The 25,250-nt window shown below is 50.8% G+C and overlaps 1 protein-coding gene across 2 annotated transcripts in view; it reads right to left on the bottom strand.

Annotated features, from left to right (window-relative positions):
• TWIST2 (twist family bHLH transcription factor 2) overlaps positions 1-25,250 on the bottom strand; it is a 60,581-nt gene that overhangs the window by 11,863 nt on the left and 23,468 nt on the right. The window contains exon 2 of one of the 2 annotated variants that reach the window (XM_025405622.1): positions 10,526-11,001. The exons of the other annotated variant lie outside the window; for it this stretch is intronic. The gene's annotated coding sequence lies outside the window, so the exon portion shown is untranslated. Of the gene's footprint in view, positions 1-10,525; positions 11,002-25,250 lie in introns of those variants that run through there. 2 annotated transcript variants of the gene reach the window in all.

The raw sequence follows: 25,250 nt of genomic DNA, 5'->3' as shown, positions 1-25,250 counted from the left end.
GTGCACTGTCTTTTTGACAAATGCCTTGTCCAGAGGTGGGGGAGGAAATGCAGAGTGCTGCCTTCATGGTAGAGAGTGTGACGCCTCCTTCCAGGCCACATCTGCACAGCGAGCACTAAGCAGGGCAGGGGACCTCGGAGGCTGAGTAGCTGAGCACAAGGCTGACCCTGAGCAGGAGAAGCCACCCGTCACTAGGGAGCCAGGCACCAGGGTGGCCTGGGTTGGTGGGGCCTGGCATGCCAGGAAGCCAGCTGCCCTGCCACCCTTGCTGGGTGCTGTAGGGGAAAGGTGGCAAGGGGGGCCCACTTGGTAAAAAGGCAGGTGTCTTTGGGGGCCAGGCTCCCCTCCTCCTGGCCAATCTCTGTGGCTCCTCCAGCTGTGAGCAAGTCTTGGAAGCTTGGGGCACACGGGGGCAGGGGGGTGCGCAGAGGACAGAAAATCACAAGGGAAACAGCAAAAGCTTGCCATCCCCCCTTAGCCCCACCACAGGACCATCTAAGAATCAGTGTCTGCACCCAAGGCAGAAGTGTGGCAGGAGGAATGCAGGGACACCATGGCTGACGGCGACTTTCGAAGGGGGCGTTAGAGGATTTGGTGAATATTTCTATGGGATGATGATGAGCCTTAGAGGAAAGGGATGGAAAGCAGGCTCTATTCTCTCTTAGAAGCAAATGGGAATCAGGAAACAATCGGAATTCTGAGATTAATTTGTTCTTTACAACGTTCCCCTGAATGGCTCTGCCAGGGTGCCCCTCACTCCTTCACCTGGGTGCCTCCCTCCCCTTAGGGGTGTGCCTACCTTTCTCCAAACTGAAGCAGTGACTATTACAGGCAGGACCCTCTGGTCTCCGTTTGCGGGCTCCGAGTGGAAGCCTCTGCCATGTGATTCTCAGCAGACCAGTGAGTGACAGGGAGGCCACCACATGCCCACGGTACTCCAAGAAATGGGCCAGAGCTAAAATCCCAGAGCATGTGTGTGTGTGGCAGGGGCTGGCCCCATTCCACTCTGGAAAGTCAGGCCTTCCCAGGAAAGACTGCATGGGTGAGATTCCCTCACTCACACCCCAAAGTTCCTAGGGTGTCTGCTGGTCACAGAGAAATGTACTAGGCGCTGCCTGCTCTGAGCTCTTACGGGGCCTTGATGATTTTTGTGACAAGTGGCTCAGGACGTGGTCAGGTGGCAGCCTGATACTAGGGAACCAGCTGGTGACTTGGGATAAGTCACATCCCACCCCACGTTTCTGTGACCCAGGTTCCTCCATCTGCTCAGGACACTGAGCAGGCCAGTGCTCAGCTGGCCTCTGAAAGGACACTGCGCAGCCAGGCGGCCTCCAGAGGGACTTCCAGCACCACTAGCTTGAAATGGGGTCCTGCAGGGTGCCTGTTATTCCAGCACAGCCTGGTGGCCCTGGGGATAGTGGCCTGTTTGCTCCCCATGCTATGGATGTCTCCCATGCTCTCTGCATCCCTCTCTGCTTTGATGGCACCCCAGGCACGCTTTCAGATGCCCCACACATGGGGCATTCGCCGTCAGGATGTGGAGGGCCAGTAGACAGGGTGAAGTCAGGCAAGGACTGCCGAGCCTGTCTTCCGGATCCCGCCCCTCTCTCCCGCCTTCATGACTCATGCCTCTGACCCCGGCTTGCCTGCTGCGCCTGAGAAGGAGAAATCCTGCTGGGAATGTGGGAATGACCGTATTTACGACGCCGGGGCTCCCGGTGGCTATTGGCCTGGCCTGGCCCCTCCAGGGGAGCAAGGACTTCACGCCAGCTGGAAGCCAGGCTGTCTCTCTCCCTCAGCTTGGGCTTGGCTTCAGGGACTCAGGCTGACTGTGCTTGGAATGGCCTATCTGGCAAGGAGGAGTCAGCCCAAGGAAACCAGGGGAGAGGGCAAGCTTGTCTGCAGCGGACCAGGCCGGCTCCCTCCTGCTTGGAGACCCCAGCACCACTGCGGGAGGGGCCACCCTGCAGAGCCGCTCCCTGTCCACCTGGCAACCCCCAGGCTCTCCAGGGCGGGCTCTGCCGGGGCTGAGGCTGCAGGGTCTGACCCATCCCTCAGGATCCGCCCCACCCTCTTCCTCTCTGCGAGACCTTCCCGTTTCCCCACGATGAGCATCCTGGGAGCACTGCCAAGGGACCCCTCCCAACTTGCAGAGATAGCGAGGGCTGGCCGGCCACGAGAAGCCAGATGGCAGGAGAACATTCCACCTCTCCCAGTACCTGGGGCCTCCAAGTCCCGGAACCCCTTAACTTCTCCAGATGCCACCAAATTCAGTCTCCAAATAAAACCCAAGAGTGGAAGAAGGTGGAACACAAATTGCCCTGCGGTCCCCGTTTCCAGCTGGTGGTGCTGGATGCCCCTCTGGAGGCCATCTGGCCAAGCAGTGCCTTTTCAGACACAGAGAGACTGGAGCCACAGGAAGGTGAGGAAGGGCCTGACATACTCACCAAGCAGGTGCAGAATCTCCCCCAGAATATGCAGGTCAACTAAGCCCTGGGCTGGAAATACCTTTTGTATCCACAGCACTTATACACTGGTCCAAACCCGGGGCATGAATTTTACAAATGTCTTTTCACAGAACACATGAATTTCTGAAGACACAGGCCTCCCAGCGACAGCAGCAGCAGCAGCTAACAAAAGTATGGACAGAAGGGCTGCCGGTGTAGGGCACTCTGCCCAACGCAGGCACGTGAAGACGAGTAGGACGAGGCCCCTTCCTTAGCCAGCTCACAGTTCATTTGGGGAGACAAGCAGTGGAACAAATCACTATCACAAAACTGTACTAGTAAAGGTATAATAAAAGTACATTCGGGTCTGCAACAGTCTTGTTCTAAAATATAAATATAGTATAAATATAGGTGATGACTGCAAAAGTTTTATTACAATAAAGAGATTACAAGGTCCACAATAAACATACAGGGAAGGTGACAGTTATGTTTCTGAGGGTTCGGAGAGCTCGTCACAGAATTCGGGATTGCAGCCAGGTCTTCAAGGAGGTCAGTCCCGGTTGAGAGGGATGGAAGGGCCTCGTGGGCACAGGCGGAGATGGGAGGCACAGCCAGGAGGGTGGGGAGAGGGAGTTGGGGATAAAGAGAGCATTGACTCTGGGGAGGGGGCAGGAATTGGCAGGACTCCCCAAGGCGACAGGGAGGCTGGGAAAGGTTCGGGGGTCCACAGACACCATCAGATCTGCCTGTCAGAGACAGCTCTGGCTGGCAAGGGACCGACCCCAAAGTGGGGCCTGGGTAGGGCGGCTCCCCCAGTGGCCCAGAGGGAGGCCAGGACCACACGGAGACAGCAGCTGTGCAGGCAGGGCGGCAAGGGGCCACCCACCAGACACAGTGACCCACTGAGTGTGGGGGTGGCGAGGGGCGGCTGAGGGGTCCCGCTTGGGTGGCTGGGTGCATCCTGACCCAGAAGCTAGACTCAGATCTAGAGAGGAGGAGTTATCTCGGGGGCAACAAGACCTGTGTCAGCCACGTGGAGCTGCTGGAGTCCTCAGGACACCGTGAAGGGCAAGTCCATTCAGCAAAGGGACATGCCGGGAACCCCAGAAGAGGGTGGGGGCTTCGGAGGCCGATTCTCCAGACTGAAGCCAACTTTATTCTCCCCTGGGAGAGAGGAGGAATCGGCACAGAGGTTGAGATACTTGCTTTGCTAGGATTTGAACCCAGGCCTCTGGATTCCAAAGATGGGCTCAGATTCCTGATCTACACCTCCATCCATGGCAGAACTGGAGGAGGCAGATACTTAGGGGCAAGAGGAGGGAGAGGCTGGGAAGAAGGTATCTCACAGGAGAGGCAGGGCCGGGGAGAACTGACACCGGGGGTATCAAGGGAGGGCTCATGAGCACCACCCCCTGCTAGCAGGAGGACCAGGCGTCAGAAAGGTCACCAGGGTCCAGGACTTCAGAAGGGCAAGCTCAGCCGGGTGCAGGCTACTGCAGAGGCCGGGGGTCGACACTTCCACACTTTTGATGGGACAGCGAATGTGCCAGAAGCTGCGAACAATGGCTGTCGGCGCTTGGCGCTTCCTGAGCGCCGGGCCCCACACTGTATGTCTGGGATTTGGCTGAAGGCTCTCAACCATCTCACGCAATCAGTGCTCCCCTGTTCCATGTTCTGAGCCTGAGCACACGGAGGCTTTGAGAGGCAGGAAGCCACTCTGCGCAGAGAGCGGAGGAACAAAGCCCTGGGAATTAAACCCAGGTGTCCAGGCTCCAGGGCCTGTTTTTAGAGTGGCGAGGCACAGGCTGTGCTTCTGGGGAGTGCAGAGCCTGGAAAGTGTGGCAGAATGATTCTGGGACTGTCTCCCTTGAAAGCATTTTACATGGGGGATATAAAACTGTTCTGAATAATTAAACAACACTGACCATAAGCCATATCTGTAACTAAGGCCAGTTTTTAGTTCTTCAAATTAATCCTGAAAAAATAGGCCGTTTTTAAAATGTGAAACTGTTTACAAGAGTAATTCTACTTAAATCTACTTCAGTGGGCAGCCTTTTTTTTCAAATGCCTCTGATAAAATAAGCTACTTTTGAAATTTTTTGCATCTATTCACCTATATTCAGAAGAATGCAAAAACCTAAGGAATAGCAGGAATCCTACTATAGTTCAATGCCGGGTCCCAAAAATCCCTGGGAACCCCGATTTCAGCTGAAGGTGTGGCAGAGGTGCTTTTAGGCCTGCAGAGTTGGAGTTTCTGGCAGAGCAGCTGGGAGCGTGGTTAACCAGGCCTTTCTGCAACAGGGACAGGCCTTTTGCTCCCCAGGCTCTGGACTCAGTTACTTTTAGTCTATTTCAGATTCTCAAACTTCTGCACCACATGAGTAAAACGGAGCTCTGTTGAGAAACACATCATATTAAGAAACCAACTAGCAAACACTAAGTGTTGACGACTTTGCCTCAGTTAAGGTAAAATCAGCTAGTGGAGGCCTGTAGTGGTGACTGAAAAAAACATATTAGAAGGCCGACTGCGGCGGCTCACCCCTGTAATCCTAGCACTTTGGGAGGCTGAGGCAGGCGGATTCCTTGATTTCAGGAGTTCAAGACCAGCCTGGGCAACACAGTGTAACCCTGTCTCTACTAAAATACAAAAAACTAGCTGGGCAAGGTGGCGGCACCTGCAGATCTAGCTACTGGGGGGCTGAGGCAGGAGAATTGCTTGAATCTGGGAGGCGGAGGTTGTAGTGAGCCGAGATTGTGCCACTGTACTGTACTGCAGCCTGGGTGACAGAGCAAGACTCCACCTCAAAAAAAAAAAACCCACACACACAAAACAAAACAGACAAACAAACAAAAAGGCATATTAGAGGGAAAAAGTAAATTTCAGGGGCAGGACAGGGTGAGTGAACAGCCCAGGCTGGACAGGTGACTGGGGAAGGTCCTGGTTGGTGACTGGGGAAGGTCCTGGTTGGTGACTGGCGAAGCACCTGTGTGTCTTCTCCTCACGTGTAACACGTGGCGCAGCGCACATGCACCCGGGCCATGGCCCCCTCCTCATGCCACTCTGCATTTCCGCCTGGACCTCTGTTTCTCTCTGTCCTGAGGCGTGCGGGCTCTCAGGTGTCTGTGTTCCACCGTGGGGTTAGCCGGAGTCTCATCGACTGAGTCCTGGGGGAGGACTCACCCTTCTGCTGGTTGCCCGGCTCAGCCCATGTAGAGTCAGGGACTCAACGGCAGGTGGGAGCGGCTGCTGCAGGCGGGTCCAGTCCACACACCCGCACATAACAGAACACAGAACCCGCATGGCTCAGCAGCAAGCGCGAGCTGAAGAGGAAGGGATAAGTGGTCCACGGCTCCACGAACGAGCTCCAGGGCTAAATTTCAGTGGTCCCGCCTTAGGTCCTGTCTTGGGCAGGTGCATAAATACAGCTTGTCCTGCAGAGCCCAATATCCTCCCACACTCAGTGGCTGCTCATTCACACAGAAAGACATCCCCGCGGACTCCGCAGACCCAGTGCTTGGGTCTCTAGGGGCAAACAGAGGAAGGCAGTGAGGCAGCAGAGACACGGAGAACAGCAGGGCTTTTGGACTCAAGCCTGGAAAATGTGCAGGCCTCTGTCTTCCCAGCTTCCAGCTCCCAGAGTGAGGGTGCTGTCAGCCAGCCGAGGCTGACCCCTGACCCTCGAACCTCCATGCTTTCTTGTCTTGAGGCCCCCACCTGCCTTTCAGGACCTCGGCCTCCTCCTGGGGGAAGCCGTTCCCCTGTTTGCATGCCTCCTAGATCTGCCAAGGGAAGGATGTTTGCCAGACTCTCCTCTCACCCTCCAGCTCCCCCTACACTGAAACACAGACACCTGGGAGCCCGCAGGCCTCAGGACAGCACAGAGAGACACACAAGTCCAGGCCGAAATGCAGACCAGCACAAGGAAAGGTCCACGCCAGCCAATCCCCAGGTTCCTTTTGAGGAGACACACAGGTGCTTGGCCAATCATCAGCCATGACCAGTGATATCTCCACCGGGTGCAGTGAGGGCACGGGGCCCAGAGGCCGTTGACAAGCACAGCTCTGCCCTCCACTGAGAGAGGTTTACCAGGAGTCCAACTGCTCCCGATAGGGTCAAGGTGGCCTCGACGATCCTAAGAGCACCTGGAGCTGGGGACGGCTCTGGAAAACGTGTTGGAGATCTCCTGCATCAGACTCGAACAAAAGGCTGCAATTCCTGACATTTCATTTTTGAGATCAGACTGTGAATGCCATGATCCACAAATCTAATCAGCGTCCTCCTTCTAAAAGTGGCGTGAACTGCAGAACTGAGAGCCGGGCCGCGCCGAACCTCGGGGGATCCGAGAACGGCAGTGAAAGTGCACGGATTCTTACCAGCCCACGAATAGCCGGCAAGGTCCCGGGGTGCAGGTGAGAACACGCCGTGGCATCTGAGAACTTGAAGGAGTCAAGTGTCTCAGTGCTGTTTGTGATGACGGTGGGTGGAACAACTTCAGTCCGGGAAGGGCAGACCCTGGGAGAACAGATCCCCCACAGCCTTCTCAGGCTGTCTTTGATGTGAGAGCTTAGAGACTAATCCCCCTGCCCCAGAAGACTCGCAGCCTCAAGGATCAAGTAAAGAGATACAGAAATATACTCATGATTACTCAATTTTTAAAAATTCGACACTCCTGCAATAAAACCCCATGTTTATAAACTGTAGCATGTTCCAACAAGTCTTATGGCATTTGTTTTTATTTTCAACGTGTTTTTGAATATTCTGAATATTCTGTATTTTCCTAAACAGTGAATTTTTTCTCCAGAACTAGCAAATGACATGAATGAGAGTTAGCCACACACGTGCACACACATTTCTGGTCATGCTTCTGGAACAAAAATCCTAAGTGGGGAAGGTTCACCTGGATTGTGGCTACAGAATGCGTTCCCTCTTTTTTACAAGCCTGGTGCAATCGCGAGCTCTCAGTGGCCATCTCCTAAGCTGAGGATGCCTTCATACCTGATGGGGAGGTGCCGGACTTTTGCCCAGGCTCTGGAGGGTGCCTGCCCTGCCCAGGTCGGGGTGAGCTCTTGCTGTGCCGGTCCTGCACAGAGCGGCGGTCAGCGTCTGTGCGGATACAGCCTGGAGTGGCCACAAGCATGGCAGGTGGCCTGGCTGACCCCAGCCCAACGGGCTCCTGACATCCCTGGTGCTGTCACCTCCCTGGCCGTGTGCAGAGGCCACTGCAGGACTTTGCTCTGGATGTTCCACTGCCCCAGGTGAATCTCACTTTCCAGGAATGTCTTTAAGAATGTACCCTCCATGCAGCTCTCCTTGAAAACTAAGCGCTGGGAGCAGGCTCCCCTTGGCGCATTTGCCCTCCCTGGGACCTCTGGGAAAGCACAGGCCGGGCTGGGCAGCCTCCACCCAGGCAGCACTTCTCTCCAGCAAGCCGGGCGCCCTCGCCGACAGGTGGGTTCTTGCACTTACATATCATCCTTGGCAATCCATTTCTCATCTACAAAATGGGCTGGTACTACCTGCCCTGCAAGGGGGAGAACACGGAGCAGGTGCTCACTTCATGTTAAGAAATCTGTAATGAACGCACTGAGTATCAGAGCATCAGCGCAGTCATTTACAAATGCGGCCACCAGCCTGTGAGGGGTGGAGTCCCACTCCATGTTACGACTGCACTGGGGCTGTAGAGGACTATTCACTGCAGCTTAGATAACTCAGGTAACTACGAAGGAATATACACAAATATAATTTTCTTTGAGATGAGACAACTCAACAACAAATACCTATCATGCACAGAGTGCGCACGGAGCTCTGCTCCGGACCAAGGATCAAACACAGGGATGGCCTGGAGAGAGTGTGGGCTCTGGAAGTGCAAGCTGGCAATGACTTTAGGGTCTTTGGTATTTATACACCTGGTGTACACATATTTGTACACACCCACCATTCACAGTCTATGTATATATGGTACACATATATGTGTGTGTGTGTGTATATATGCATGTACCATATATACATGCAGATACTCATATACACACACTGCTTCTCTAAGAAGGGCCACCCTTGTCCCAAGTTTGCCTGAGTCATGATTTACTGAGTTCATGGTTTGAGGGTGGAGATTTTACACTCACATTGTTCCTAACCAGTCCACGATTCACAAGTCAGTGTAATTTGGGGAACTGAATGACAGTCCTATCAAACCTGGCTCTTCTTTTGGGCTGGACTTCTAAGACTGGTTCCAGGAGTCCTCTGTGGGATCCAGGGCTCCAGGGATGGCCACTTCCTACCCTATGATGCCTGCTGCCACTCTGGGAATGTGTGGCTAGGACATGCCCAAGGATGACACTGCAATTTTTTTAAGAGAACATTTACAACCACTTGCGTGTCAAAGAACATTTCCAGTCTCCTCCTCTCTGCTGGAATCAGCCTGGGCAGTCATTTGTGGGAATCTTATATGCACGTGTGACATGCATAGCTGTGTATTTTTCCAAATATTCCCATTTACTTCTTCATGAGTTGCAACAATATTCCTGAGTTTGAAAGCCAGAAATGACTAATTTTAGGTGAAATACAGCAGAGCTAAGATCTAGGGAGCCTGAACAGGACTTTGCCGTTATTATGCAAGCTGAGTAGCGAACTGAAGTCTCCAAATGCTTGCTACAATATTTCTGACTAAACCAGGGGCTACGACTCCTTACATAGGAATCATCCTTTCCTTAAACGGCTATTTTTAATGCATGTAATTACCATTTAAACTTCATCTCCACATCCTAGGGTAATTTCTTTTGCTAACACAGACCCCACGAATATACAGAGTGGTGTCAAAGTCGATGTTTATAAGGGAATCCAGCCATCTACTTTCAATCCTTGATCCAGAAATCCACCTCCCTCCTAGGTTGTCTTTAATCAAGCTTTGTCAATAAATAGATGTGATGCAGATGTTCTGTGCAGTTTTAAAGAATTCAGGTTGAATCTGCTTTAAAACAAAGCACTGCCCTGCAATCAAACACGAAGGATAAAAGTGAGTAGAGGCAAGAATACTTCAACAAAACCTGAAATGGAGACAAGACTCCAAAAACAGGGCAGTAGACCCTGAGCCAAAGATAAGAATTCAAATAGCGCTTAGGCAAAGTGCAAAATGGTTACATCTCTCAACATCCTAACATTTGAGTTACTTGAAAGAAATCTGGGAAATAGACCCACATTTAGTAAATAACACATGAAGCTATGGTTACAGCTTGGGAACATTTTGTGATTTGTAAAAAACTTGAGTGAAAAGTGCCTTTCGGAACTGAGCTCCTCTCACATGAATTTTAAATGGCCCACCCATTTCACAGGCAAAGTCCACCTGCATAAGGTTTTCAGGACAACACGAGAGGCGGCTGTGGGTTATGAGATGGTTTTCCCGCTCATGTCGGTGCTGTATCAGGCAGAACAAGTTAGGCTTCACGCTGCCACACAGAAGCCCCTGAATCTCAGGAGGTTCATGCAGCAGTCATTTGCTTCTTGCTCATCCAGGTTGGCAGGGACTCTGCTCCACTCAGCCATGAAGGGACTCAGGCTGGTAGAGCCTCCACGGTCTTGAGAACCTGTGGCCTCTTCAGGCACTTGGGGCAGCAGAAGAGACCTGGCATCCTGCACACAGCTTCTTCCGTACGTTAGCCTGGAAGCTCTGCCGAGGCTTCCTCCCAAAGCTCATTGGCTGGAACTAGTCCTATGGTCCTGCCTAACCACAGGGGCTCTGAGGAGCGTGAAGGGAGAGAGTCAACTTTCCAGGGGACCACCGAGTCTGCCTCCAGGGCCAAAGCAAGAGTTTGAAAACAAAGGATTGTCTAAAACAAACAAAAAGTCATTTATAGATGGCATTTGAGGAACTGATAACTTAATTGCACTAATTTCAGCCAAATGCCAGGATTTGATTCCGAAAAATGCCCAGAGCACCAGAATCTGGCCGGAGGAGTGTAAGTCTCATGTGGAAAGAGACGGAGAGAGCGAGATACTGAATGAGCCCATGAAAAAGCTTAACTGCCCAACATCAACAGAGACAGAGGATTCAATTGGTAATGAGGGAGTCATACTCATTCAGTTACCTTCATGGTCTATTGAGATGATGTGGCGGGGTGGAAGGGAGGAAAGGAGGGTTATTACCGGGCGCCCCTCTGTGTCCTCTTCCTCCTCTAAGAGGAAAGACACCAAGATAGTGTTGGTGGTGTCGCTGGTGTGCAGGCTCCAATGGGCATGAGTACCCCTAGGAGCTCAAATGATAAGAGTCAGCACCGGAGTCTCTGCTTCATGGTCCAAGACATTGGTGAAGGTTCCTTTTCTGAACTTGAAAAAAAAAACTCCAAGATGCATGAGTGGATTCGCCTTTCCCCGAAGTCCTCTTGTGGCATCTCTGTCCCGGGTTGCTGCAAATGATTCAAGTGTGTTCTTAGCCATTACTAATGTGCTCACTCCTGCCAACGTTTCGAGGGCTGTCTTGGCCACACGTTGCCTCCTCTTCCTCTTCGCTCTCTTTGGTGGCAGAAGGTTTGGCAATGGCAGCATCATTCAGAATCTCCTCTGGTGGGAAGAGTCTCTTGTTACTGGAAATCTGTGGTGTGAACAGAGCCCCCAACTGCCCAAACACATGGCCCTTCCAACGCTGCGCTCCCACCTGCCCTCCCTCTCCACCCTTCGCTCCACTCAACTCGTAAGAATCAATCACTCACCAAGATGAAGCCTGGAGCCTCAAACCTCCCATGTCCCCGGGACTCCAGACAACACCCAGAAGTGTACTTCCTTAGATTTGGGGTGAGGTGAGCTCGCTTTGGGGAAGGGAATACCACGTACACATGTGCTCATCTTTAAGACACTAGCAACCCTTATGGCATCTTCTGAGAGGAGATTCGCATTCTCCCTCATACTGTGTACGAGGGACCAGAGAAGTTTCATAAATGAAACTTTTAGCAAACCAAAATTTTGGATGCAGAAAGAAGCCACTTTCCCCCGAAATAGTCTACCCTCGGTTGCAGGTATTTGAACTGCTAAGTTGCAAACGTAATTAATGCTAAGAAGAGCTCTGCCCTGGGGTTTTTGGTGCTTCAGAAGATAATGTTCTTTCCCTGCAGCCTGGGACTCAGAGCCCAGTAGAGGATCAGGCAGTCATCGTGGGAGCTGTTCTGTTGTTTGTAGAACAAAGTTCACGATGCATTTTATATCTTAGTGAGTAAATCATCAGTAATGTGTTTTTTGTTTTTTGGGTTTTTTTTTGAGATGGAGTCTTGCTCTGTCACCCAGGCTGGAGTGCAATGGCACAATCTCGACTCACTGCAACCTCCACCTCCCAGGTTCAAGCGATTCTCCTGCCTTAGTCTCCTGAGTAGCTGGGATTACAGGCGCCTGCCACCACGCCCAGCTAATTTTTGTATTTTTAGTAGAGACAGGTTTTCACCATGTTGTCTAGGACTCAGTACAGCCCCTGGGCCTTCTCTGGGGGGTACAGACTGGAGCTGGTGAGCTCCATGCTTCAAACATCTCAAAGTGCTGGGATTACAGGTGTGAGCCACCACGCCTGGCCAGTAACATGATTTTAAAGCTAAGATTACAAATATACCTTAAAATGTATAAAACCCATTGGTTCCCTTTAAGATGTGATCCCGATGAGCCTTCCAGTAATACTCCCTTAATCTCCCCAGGGCTAGTCAAAGTGTTTATAATGTGGCTTGCAGGACTCTTGGGGCTGCTGATGGTGAATTTGTACCATCACTCTCAGTAGCACCCGGAACCTCTCTGCTAACAGGCACCAAACACCCACAAGACACTGGTAAGGTGCAGTGTCTAGGACATAAGGTGCAGTGTCACAGACATCTTCTGTGTGCTATGGCTGATACAATAGACATCAAGGACAATAGATAGCCAGCAAGAAATAGCAGACTCATCAATGTACATTTCTGGGCTGATTCTTCCGTTGGTCAAATGTGCACTGTAAAGCCACAAAAGGCCAGTTTTTCTTTTTCCACCACTTTGCCTGGACTAAGTGAAGCAAGCTGAGTCAGGCAGCATGACGGCTTTGGCCAGGTACCGTGTGGCACTAGAGGAGAGAGGGAAGACTGACCACCATCCAGGGGAGCCAGGCCCTCCAGCCCACAAGCGAGGCGGGGCGGGAATCAGGGTTCCGCTGGGAAGACTCGGCCACGGGGACCCTGAGAGGGAGGGGGCACTGCATGTCCATAGTGGTGCAGCCTCCCCGCGTCTGCACAACCTGGGAGTGCACTGAGGGCTGAGAGGTATGAGAAGGTGAAGAAGCTCCTAACGGACCAGGGCTGACCCCCACCCGCTCCAGGCTTCTCAGGAGAAACGTGTCTCCACGAGCACGTGGACATTCTCTTCCATGGGGGGGACGCTCCACTGATGCCCCCTGGCCTCCTCTGCCCCTTACCCACACCACTCAGGGGAGCTGGAGTGACCTGCGGACTGGTGGGTTTGGGAACAGTCAACTGGGTGAGCGCAGCTCAGCCCTGGAACCTTCCTCTGGAGCAGTGAGCCGGCCCCGGGGAGCAGGCACTTCCTGGCCACGCTTCCGGAAGGCTCCCTGTGCTCCTGACCTGGGGGAGGCCTGTGGGGTACATTTTTGCCAGCACTGGGGGCTGGGTCTGCTGGACCGTGGGACGGCAGCAGCCGGACCCCTCATCTGAGCCGTTCTCCATGATACAGCGATGTTCCGTGGGTCTCGCCTCTGCTGCCTGCCCCAGCCCCCCGGCAGGTGTGAAGGTGCCGTTCTCACCTCGCCTGCCCAGTCCGGTGGCCTGCGGGTGGCAACCACACCCTTGAATGTGCCCGTGAATCAGACCATGCCTAGACTCTTGTTCTGGGGCTTAAACCTGGACATCTGCGACATGGCCAGAGAGGGGAGGGGGAGAAGCCCTACATAGAGAAGAGCCCCAGATTGAGAACATGCCCGTGGCATGAGGCCACTCACATGGGAAGCGGCCCAGGCCCAGTGAGGCCTTCAGCCTCACCTGTGCCACTTGCTGTCTGGGGACCTTGGCCTGGTCTTGGCCTTGCTGGGCCCTCAATTCTCCAGGTGAAGGTGGGGAGCGCTGACTCAGTCTTGCGATCCCACGCCCAGGAGCCTTGGGATCCCTGGGGCAGACTTGGCAGCCTACTGGCACTTGAGCCCAGGCACAGTCGGCAGCCAATGACCCTGTCTCAAAGAACTGGCTTGTAGGTGCTGGCCCTGTTATTCCCAGAAGATGTTCAGCTGCGTGGGCACTCACAGCACCTTCTGTGGAGCGGCTGAACTTCGTGGATGGATTTCCGAACGGAGGAAGGCTGGAATAATTCGGATTAGCCCTAGGGGAATTTGGATTAACCCCAGGGAAAAGGCCAATCACATTTAATGCAGAGGAGAGTGAAGGACGGAAACCACAACGCTGCTCACGGCTCTGGCTTCGCACAGCGACTCTGATCGGCCATCAATTACTGAAGCCTTGCAGATGCAGAAGGAGAGAAAAGCCACAGTTATGTGCATCTTACAGCTGGGAAACCAGCAACAACATAACCCTGTCAGCTTTTCATTCCTGAAAACCGCCTCCCTCTCCGCAAGGCACGGAATCAACATGGTCTTCCCCAGGGTGCTCTCAGGATCCTTGGAGCTGGGAATTCTTCTTACTCAACTCCCTCCGTGTGCTCAGAGCCCCTTCCTGGCCAGGCTTCTAGAAAATTCTTCTGCTCAAATGCTAAATGTTTTCCCTGATCTGTCTTCAAAATCCCCATCCTTCTCCTTCTATTGGAATTAAAGGATAGGGAGTGATAAGGCTGGGCTTGGGCCATCTCCATCTCACTCTGCAGCTCTGGCGTCTCCTGTCACTTCTCCCCTCGCTTTCTGTTTTTTCCTCTCCTTATTTTTCCTGTTTAATGTCAAGCGAGCCAGCTCAGCTCCTCAGAGACGACCAGCTACAGCGGCAAGCGCGAGTGGATTTTAAATCAGCAGAGAATTTTTTAAATGAGCAGTGTGGTAAACGGAGCCCATCTGCAGCCCTGTGGGGCCCTGGCCAGCTCCCACGGTGTTCGTGGATCCCGCACGTCTCCACGAGGATAAACAGTCCACGTGGGGCGACTGCCTGGGAGGAGGAACTGTCGCCAGCCCAATCCCGGTAATAAAACAAGAGTCACGTAAACACCGCGGCTGTCCTCCAAGGAACTTCAAGCACTACCCAAGTAAATAAAAAAGCAGAAAATGGAGGTTCAGAAACGCAAAGGCCCTACTCAGGTTTCCAGAAGAATTCACAGAAAAACAGAACCTAGAGGAGAAAGAATCACAGAAGAAACATTCGTGTCCATCTGTCCCCTAAACTGGAGGGAACGATGTCAACAGCTGACCTCAAATCGGAAGGGGCTCAGACATCTGCACCCTGGACCACATCTCCTGGGGGGCACACCTGGACCACGTTCACCTGCCCCTCAGCTCTGACTGCCCCAGCTTCCAGGAGAGCAACCCAGACGCATCCTTTGATTTTGTTAAAGGAAGCTTTGATCGTGGGGGACTTTTAAAATCGAGATATCACTTCCCAGGATTCCAAGCAGATAGGCTCCCAGGAAGTTCCCTCATTATGGGACAAAAGGAATCTGTAAGTTACAAACACATTTGCTCCTTTCAAGAAGGAGTTTTCCCCATGAATTTAAGTGTTTTTACAGATCATTAACTACTGGTCTGGAAGGCAGGGCACTAAGGCAATCTAAGCTGGAGTGTGAGTCGGTGCTGCTTCGGAGGCCAATCGGAGTCGAGGTGAAGAGGCTCAAATGATCCTAACATGAGTCAGTGTTACCCCAAATTAAATTTACACATGCTTCTCCAGAGCTGTCTGTTTTGTAAGGCAGGGCACCCTGGCACAGCACGGGACACAAGGCGTTTGCATTTCTGTCCAGGCTGCAGTCTAAAAGTGGAAAAAAGTACTGATCTGTTTTCCAGCCACCACCCTATTGAATGGTCTCAGAGGTTTTGGGTCCAGTTAACACAGGTGGGCACTGGATGGGCTGGAAAGAGGCCGGGGACTCCCACGCTCTCAGGAAGCACAGGGCAGTGCACCGTGCAGACAGCAGACTTCAGGCTCAGGAGACCTAGGCTGCCGCTGGGAGAGGAGGGAAAAGAGCCCCCCAGGGCAGAGGAGGCGAGTGGGGCTTGATGTATGAACAGGGACCTGCAAGCCAGAGGCCCAGGGTTAAATCTGACTTGCCATGTGCCCCTAAACAAGACAATGAGAGAGACACAGAGAGAGAGAGAGAGAGAGAGAGAAACAGAGTCAGGCAGACAGACAGGGACACAGAGACAGACACACAGAGAGACACAGACAGAGGAAGAGAGACAGATGGAGAGACAGACAGGAAGAGGAAAACCAGGCAGTCCCTTCATGGAGTGGCTGTGATGTCCACGGGCTCTCATGGATGGAAAACCCAGGCACACAGCAGGTGGCACCTTCTCCTCCCTAAAGCCCTCGTCATGTCCAGTGTTCCCATCTGAAGGCCAAGTGGCTCCTCCGGATGACATTTCATATGTAGGGATGTATAGATGCAGCATTCCCGCTGGGACTTGGGCTGTGCAGGACCGCAGACGTGAGAGACGCTCAAGAGAGGCCGAGATGGGGATGCAGACAGCTCAGACCCAGGACACCAGCCCAGCCCAGCCAGAACTAATGCTGGCACTAATACCAACACTAATGCTAATAAATACTAACTAATACTAATAAATCCTAACACCAACACTAACACTAACACTAATATTAACAAATACTAACACCAACATTAATACCAACACTAACACTAATAGATACTAACACTAATACTCACACTAACACTAATACTAATAAATACTGACACTAACACTAATACTAACACTAACACTGACACTAATAAATAGTAACTAATACTAATAAATACTAACACTAACACTGACGCTAATGCTAATAAATATTAACACCAACACTAACACTAATACTAATAAATACTGACACTAATACTAACAGTAACACTAATACTAATAAATACTAACACTAACAGTAACACTAATACTAATAAATACTAACACCAACACTAATATCAATAAATACCAACACTAACACTAATACTAACAAATACTAACACTAATACTAACAGTAACGCTAATATAAATACTAACACTAATGCTAATACCAACAGATACTAACACTAACACTAATACTAATACTAACACTAACACTAATACTAATAAATACTAACACTAATACTAATACTAACACGAATACAAATAATAAATACTAACACTAATATCAAAACTAACACCAACACTAATACTAACACTAACACTCACACTAAATAATGCCCTACAATGTTGGCAGCCCAGAGCCCTGTGGAGGCCCCTGTCTGCCTGCAGGGCAAGCACTCTCCATAGGGAATTCATTCCCCCTGGGTTTTGAGCCATGCCCTAGCTGGCAGTCGTAGCAGGTCCTCTACTTAAACTATCTCTGCCTCTCCCTCTGTGCAGAATGCTGTCTGCACCTCTGAGTGCTGGTCAGTGCTACCTCCTCTAGGAAGCCCTCCCTGACCACATCACACCAGGACAGCCAATCATGCCCTTCTGCAGGTCCAGGGAACTTCCCACAGGTACTGCCTGCATGGAGCAAGATCTGGCAGGGCTGTCCATGTCCACAACCCAACAGCTGGTGCTTGACCCAGGACAGCCAGGGGATCCTGCTAACCACTAACTTGACACTAGATCCCTGGTTTCTGAGCAAGTGATTTGCATCACATGCCTTCCTAGCTGGGCATGTCAGAATAAGGGGTGGGTAGCTGAGCAGAGCAAGGAAGGAGCATTTTAGGAAACTCCATGAGTGACCCTAGGAGTGGTGGGTGTGGCCTAGTGGCCAGATAGTCCCGGCTGGAGGGAGCTGTGCATTTGCTGGACAGAATGACCACATGACCCAACAGGTAGAATGAGAAGCTTTGGGAGTGAAAGGGGCTCTATTAATAATCATGATTGGAGAACAAGAGGAAACCGGAACAGTCGTGGGCTGATGAGGAGGAACTGTCACCTTTTCAAGAGGTCATCCACTTCTGATGTTCTACCCCCACCTCCACTCAGCCCAGCAGAGCCCTGATTATTGGTCTCATCAAGAAGGTACTGACTCCAAGCCTCTCTAAGACATGTGAGTCTAGGTAAGGTAAGGTCAGAGCCCCACCAGGAGGGGCTCACAGTCTCAGAGGGGACAGAGTCAGGAAGGCTGTGTGTCCACCCAGGACAGCCGAGACAACCTCAGTCAGCTTGCCTTTTGTGCTTGCTGGATTATTCTCTGTATAAAGCATACATGCGATGTGATACCATACAATTAGAATTTTTTAAAACTATGGTCTCACTTTTTATCCTTGGGTGTTTGAGCCTTCTGCACGATTACATGCCCTCACTTGGTATGTTTAATTATCTGAGTTCTTACCGCAGGCTCCAACATTAACACTTAAAGAAATATTAGAGCAAAGTCAACTCCTGAAGGTGGAGGGCTATCAAGAGAGAACACACTGAGTTTCCAGCTGAGAGCACGGACCCCCCACTGCTGGGGCAGCCTCCTCTCCTCTTCACTCAATTTGTCCCCATGGTTGCAGATGGCTATTAGAGCCTGTGTTTCAGAATTAAATCTGTGCATTGCTACTGTTTTCAGAGAAAGGTTTGTGTTCTGCGTCACCTCCTGGAGGAATAAACTCCAGGTTAACATGAGGAGCACAACTTCACCGGGGAAAAAGATCAACGGGGGCTGCTATCTGCACCATGCGGGAGCCCTACAGCGAGCGGTGAGAGGTGACCCGCATCCCCGCAGGCTGGCCTCTGACAGTCACCAGGGCCCAGGATGCCGAACAGGTCTGCAGATTCCCATGGCCTTAATAAGCTCTGGAAGTCCCGCTGCGCTAGGGTGAGGAGCCGACTTCTTCTTTTTCTCATGACGCTCTGGCGTTTACACTCTCTGGTGGCCATTTAACTCTAGATTAGAAAACTGTAGGAAAAAGTAAAGTGTAACAATAACTCTGAAAGGCAAGAGTGGGTTGCCTGCAAGCCAGACCCAGATAAGTGAGCCTTGGGGTGGCTGATGTCCTGGGCCCCCACTGGTGGCACAGAGATCCAGGGGTTAACTATTGAATTGCTGGTGCGTGGACGGGGAGGGGTACAACAGGGGAGAGGGCCACCATGGGAGCGGTTTACCAACTAATAGAGAACATCAGCCTTTAACAACCTCCTGGGCTGTTCTTGGGTAGACCTGCACAAAACCAGTCTCCAGGTAATTCCTTTTGGGAATTATGCTCTGCATAATCCACCATCTTCATGGCCATTGTCTCCTTTACCCTGTACCTGAATAGGACAAGCATCATGGTCGTTTCTGAGCTCTCCACGGTTCCATTTCATTCCATTTTCTGCCTGGCCCCCAGTGCACCCAGTAACTTGAGTATTAAAATTCTGGATTACAGTCCCTGGCAGTGCAAAACCTCTCTCCTCATTTTTCTTTTTCATAAGTTTCTTGGGCATGTTTGCTGACTTAGTCTTCCAGGTGCACCTGAGAATAATTTTGTTAAATTAAACATGTCATTAAATATATAAATTAAATTGTAAAAGAAATGATATGTTCACAGTAATATGTATTTCCAAACAGAGTCCAAATAAATAAAACTTCTCATTCAAAAAATATTCTATTGGACTCTCTAGCTAAGAGATTTTTCTTCATAAAAGTCCTCCATATTTCTCACTAAACATATATAAGGTATCTCACAAGCATAAATATTTTTGTTTCTGTGAATGACATCTTTTTGTTTCATTATGTGATTGAAATGCTTATTGCTAGTGTGTGAGAGTGCTTGTGAAAAATTATCTTCACTTAGCAATTGCCTTCAGTCTAAATTGTTTCATTTGTTCTAAAGATTTTCAAATGATTTCTTTTTTTTTTTTTTTTTGATATGGGGTAGAGACTGTATCATTTGTAACATTTGTAGATGTCTAACATTTGTAGATGTCCTGGTAGACAACTGTATCATCTAAAAATGTTAATATTTTTATCTTCTGCTTGCGAATAGCCCTATCTCTACTTCTTTTCTTTTTCGTGATCCATATAGAATCATTGTTTTTAGTTTGAGACAATGTTACAAAAGAGTATACTGGCGGGAGTCCTGCTGACTTTTATACAAAAGACTTGAGTACTACATAGGCTTTTTGTGGCTGTTCTTTTGAGGTGGAGTCTTGCTCTGTCTCCCAGGCTGGAGTGCAGTGGTACAATCTCAGCTCACTGCAACCTCCACCTCCTGGGCTCAAGCAATTCTCCTGTGTCAGCCTCCTGAGTAGCTGGGACCACAGGTGAGCGCCACTGTGCCCAGCTAATTTTTTGTATTTTTAGTAGAGACGGGGTCTCAGCATGTTGGCCAGGCTAGTCTCAAACTCCTGACCTCAGGTGATCCACTGAAGGTAAGGAAGAATCTCTTTATGATAGCTTATTGAGATTTTAAACATCAGAAAGGGAGGTTTTAATAACAGAAATATGTTAAATTTTTCTCAGATGCATTTTAGTATCTCTTGAATCGATTCCCTTTATTTCCCTTTTTTGACTATAGATGTGCTTAATTGCATAAATGAATTCAAGAATCTGAACAATTTGAATGCTTTTGACACATACTGCCAAAGCGTGTCAAAAACCTTTCATAGGCATCTGAATGCCCTGATATTCCACAAATACACCCACCTTCTTCACAGCGTCCTATTCTTTTGGCATATTGCTAAGTGTACTTTTCTTATAATTTACCTAGAATTTAATCTAAGCTCCTACTGAGAGACAATTTCTCCTATCCCTGACAGGTTTTGGTAGATACCACGACAGATGCTCTGGGAGGCTTCCTCATCTTTATTTTTTCTAATCTAGCTGCCGCCATGTTGGGGACTGTCCCCAAAGGCAGGATTTTGCCTCTGCCATCACTGCACCCTCGGCCTGACACAGCAGTGGGCTTAATAACTGAGTGGACAGCCCTAGAAAGCAGAAGGCATTTACCCAGACAGGGAGCACTTGGAGCCTGCAGGTTCTTGTGGGGCCAGTTCAGGAGACACTTTGTAGTCATCTTTCCCCCTAGGTTTTACTCTTCCTATTTTCAAACTCCTTAGGAGTAAAGACAGTTCTGAGCTGCTGAGAGTCCCCTAGTGCCCACTGCAGAGGCTGCCTGGGTGCCTGACATGATTTCACTCTAGTGGGGTTCAGCTGTCCCCAAATTTCCCGAGTGGCTGTGTGGCCATCCGCCCTCCGCCCACACCCACCCAACAGGGCAGTGACCAGTGCACTAGGAGGATTTCTGACAAGCACAGCTCACTGCAACACAGATCTCCTTTCTACCAGGGTCCTCCACATCCACTGCTAGTGGGGTGAGGATGTGAACCCTGGCTGGGGCCTCGGGGTCCCCCACCCTCCCTGCACCCTGGCACCTCCTCCAGCCCTGCTGGATAGTGGAGCCCCACGAGCCGCAGGCTCCCTCACCCGATTTATTTTTTCTCTATTGCATCAGAATCTTCTGAAGTAAACTTTCACTCGGGACAGAGCTGTGCTATTCCAGGGGTCTTTGCCAAGGATCTGTGAGGTAACCTTTCCATCTATTTATTTGTCTTTTTGGAACTTGGGGACAGGGGAGAAATGCGAAGAGACCCATGACCCCCAGAAACTCGGCCGAGTGACTGACATCATGGGAATTTGTCTGGCCTGATTTACGGCATTCCCGTGACCCCGGTCAGGGAGCTGAAGTTCACGGCACTTTCTTGGCTCCCATCTGTTCGTAAACGTCCAGCCCACTGGAAGCCAACCTCTGTTACAAGGTGATGTGCAAGTCTGCATAGCTTCCCAACAAAGCAAACCGATGCCAGTACGTGAAAAACAAAGTCACAGAGGATACACCCTTTATTGGGATGCTTGACCAGCATCACATGGACTTCTAAATTTCCTTTTCTTTGATCTTTCGGCTGAATCCATTTTCTGCCAGAGAGGAAGCTGCTGGAAGCTCAGTGACAAGTCTGACCCAGCGGGCAGCACTGTTGGAGGAGTCTCGGAAGAGGCCGCTTTCTTCTCGGAGAAGACCCGCAGCTGCACCTTCTGTCTCATCTGTGGTGAGGGCTCCTTAAAGGGCTGAGTGTCCACCATGTATCACCCCAGAGAAAAGAAGGCAGCTGGGTCCACCGCGGCCTCAGACAGTGATGGACTCCAGATGTCCAATCTCTTCCGCCAGGGCTTGCCCAGTTGGGTCAAACCATTTAAGAGATGGGAAAGCTAATGAATGAATGTATTTCGTATTTTCTGCATTGTGTCCTGAGTCTTCTGGTAGCAGGAGAAAAATAAATCCTTCCAGCTGTGCCTGCTCTGCTGTCCTTCCAAACTCTGCAACCAGCTTCCTCCTTGGTCAACTTCATTGTTTTTGTTCTTTTGTGCACTCTGTATGAAGTCATCAACAGAGTCTGGAAGAGGACACATGTTCCACAAGGAAGAGGCCAGTGAGGCAGAGAGAGAGGCACCAAAACATAGAACCTCACCCCTGAGAACTCACTTGCACGTGAAGGACAAATCAGGTACCCTGGGGAGCCCAGGCCCCTCTCCTACCTGAATCACAGGTGCACACCCAGGTGCTGTGGGGAGCCCAGGCCCCTCTCCTACCTGAATCACAGGTGCACACCCAGGTGCTGTGGGGAGCCCAGGGCAGACAACTCTTCTACCTGAATCCTGGGTCAGCATCCAAGGCAGAGAACCTCTGTAGATTCCCCAAGAAACAAGCAAAGTACCAAGATCTGCATCTTTAGAGAAACTCCTTCAGGCCATTTTCAATGTGCTATGTCCAGTGAACGAATATATGCACTACGTAATATTAAAGATTTTCAGTGGCCAGGAGGTGGGGCTGGTGCAGACTGGCATTCACTAGGGAGAGAGTCGTTCAACCAGGATACAAATCATTTCAAAAGCTTGTTTTTTTATTGTGGAAGTCCTGGGATAACACAACGTCTCCTGGGCCTGCATCCTTAACCTTTTTTTTCCTACTCCTTTGCAAAAGAAGAGCCTTAAGTAACTAAATTGGACATTTTAAGACTCAATAACATGGAACTAAAGAGAAATGCCGCATGTGAAATTAAGATACCCACAGCAGGAAAGTTGAGTTTTTAAACAAATTAGATTTTCATGTCCTGGATTCTGTAAAGCATGAGGATTGAATAAAAGCATCTGGGCAGCTGTGTTCCCAAGTTGTGTTTCCCTTGAACAGTGATAGCTGCACTTCCCTGAGTCACCAGCCCTGGTCCCCAAATTCTCAGGAGGGTGTGGTCCTCTTCGCACATGGAATCCCATCCCTCATCATTGACAAAGATAATCGCCATCCCCTCCGTCAACATCCTGCCTGGGACACAGCTCAGGCCCCTTGTCTTCCAAACAGGCTGCTAACTCCTCTAACACATGAACCCCGTCTCAGAGGTACAGAGCTGCAGGTGACGCTTTTCCTTGATGGAACATGGATCAGCAAGTTTAGAGCAGGCCACCAACCCAGTTTCAAGCTGACGCACAATGACGTCCCCATTCCTAGTCTGGATTTGGAGGCAGGGACGGCAAAGGAGAAGAATCACAGGCCTCCAGCTTCTCCTGAGTGAGACATGAACAAAGGCTTTTTATTATTTTGTTTCTGGTATCGAGATGTTCTGGAAAGTCCCCTCAGCCCCACTCATCAAGCCTCTCCAAGACCAGCGTGACTTTCAGCCCAGCTTTGCTTCTGTCCTCCCCTGGCACCGTGCATTGGGCGCAGGGAGGGTGCTGAGATCCACCTGCCCATTGTGTATTCCTTGTGCACGGTGTGCACCTTCCTGAGAACGTCTCACTCAGCAGGACCCTGTAGCGTCATGCGTGCTCACGCGTGCACATCTCTGCAGCTCCCTTCTACTCCAAAGCCATCCCCCTGTCCACTCCCAACCCCCAGAGCATACCCCAGGCTCTGCGCACCTAATCCTCAATCTAGGCAGGACTCCTCACTCCATTCATTCTCTGCTCAAGCATCATTTCTTCAGATGTCCTTCCCCATCCTCTTGCTTCCTTCTCAGCACCTGTGGTCAGCAACCCCACATCTGCTGTCTTGTGTGTTTCCTGCCTGCCCTCCCTTTCCCTCCCATGGCAAGCTTCATGGTGACAGGAACTGTCTTGACTTCTTCCCCGCCATATCCCAGTCTCTAACGTGGAGCCCAGCACATCAGAGGTGCTCAACAAGTATTTGCTGATTGAACGACAAATCCACCGAAGTGCCACCCCTTGATCTGGCCTCCCTACTGTGTCCAGGAGAAGGCATCCTTGTCTTCTTTGTTTGCTAACCATTGTTGTACAACAGCTACATGCAGTGTTATGAATGGCGGTCAGTACACCTGTCTCCTTGGCTGGAAGTGGATGATAAGTCCTCCATTGTCTCTTTGGCTGGATGTGGATGTTGACTCTTCCACAGGAGAGACAGATTCTAGTCATCCTTATGTCTCCAGCACCCAGCAGAAGGACTGCAAACAGCCAGGGCTCAGTAAATGTGAGGGCAACACGAAGGACCCTGCAGCTGCCCCAAATACCAGCTGTGCGAAACCATCTGTGGAGTGTGTGTCTCTGGGCTGTGTGCCTGTGACCTCCGGACTTTCCATCTGCAGAATGGGAACAACACTGGTCACCTGTCCAGCAAATCGTCCTGGTGCCAGAGGTTTAATGGCACCTGTGCCTGCTCCCTGGCTAGGCCTGTGCCCTACTTCCCCCCATGAGTAGATGCTATGTATTTAATAATTCACAGCTTCAAAAATGTCTGAAAGCTTTTGTGTGAAAGATCCTGAAGACTTATATTTGTATCCTATTCAGGGACAATTAACTCCAATTCTTGGAAAAGAAAGAGCATTGCCCTTCCCTGCACAGGACTGGCCAAAATGTTACTAGATCTAAATGCAGACAAACAAAAAGACACTCACAGGACCCAATTTTTGCAAGGGTTTGGACTCAACCTTCTTGAGAATCTGTAAGCATCACTTCCAAGTAGAATGTGCTGGAAGCCGTGGCGTGCACAGGGTGGTACACCTGAGACCACTCCTCTGGCTTCGCAACCCCCTTACACTGGCCTGGTCCTCATCCTGGACTACAGCCCAGGCCCGCATCCAGCCCAAATCTCACCCTGGAGCACCACCCCCTTGGGTTAAGGGTTATACATGAGCAACAAGTCTGAGGGCATAAAGTGGCCCAGGACTCTTGGCCAGGGACTGCTGGGCGGGTAGAGCGCATGGGGGCAGGCAGGACCCACCGTGGGACCCCCCCGGCCCAGTAGTCATCTGCCTTCCAGTTAGTATGGCAGAAACATCCCTGGAAATAATTTCATCGTGGTAAAATACACGTGACATAAAATCTACCGTCTTAACGTTTTGAAGTGTAGAGTCCTGTGGCATTAAGGACATTCACGCTGCTGTGCAACCTTCACCACCATCATCTCCAGACCTCTTTTTCCCTTCTCAGACTGAGACTCTGTCCCCACTAAACACGCACTCCCCACTCCTCCCCTCGGCCCCTGACACCCACCGTTCTGCCTTCTGTCACTATGAATCTGACTGCATGAGGGTCCTGGCATAAATGGACTCATATAGTGTTTGTCTGTGACCAGCTTATTTCAGTCAACACCATGTCCTCAGGGTTCATCCATGCTATGGCCCCTGTGGGAAGAGCCGTCCCTTTTAAAGGCCGAATGACGTTCCATCATGTGTGTGGGGGGGGGGGGGGGGGGGGGGGGGGGGGGGGGGGGGGGGGGGGTGTGTG

This window comes from Theropithecus gelada, chromosome 12 (genome assembly GCF_003255815.1).
Source record: "Theropithecus gelada isolate Dixy chromosome 12, Tgel_1.0, whole genome shotgun sequence".
NCBI lineage: Eukaryota > Metazoa > Chordata > Mammalia > Primates > Cercopithecidae > Theropithecus > Theropithecus gelada.
Note: the sequence above shows the minus strand (reverse complement) of the source record. Positions and strands in the feature narration are given on the sequence as shown.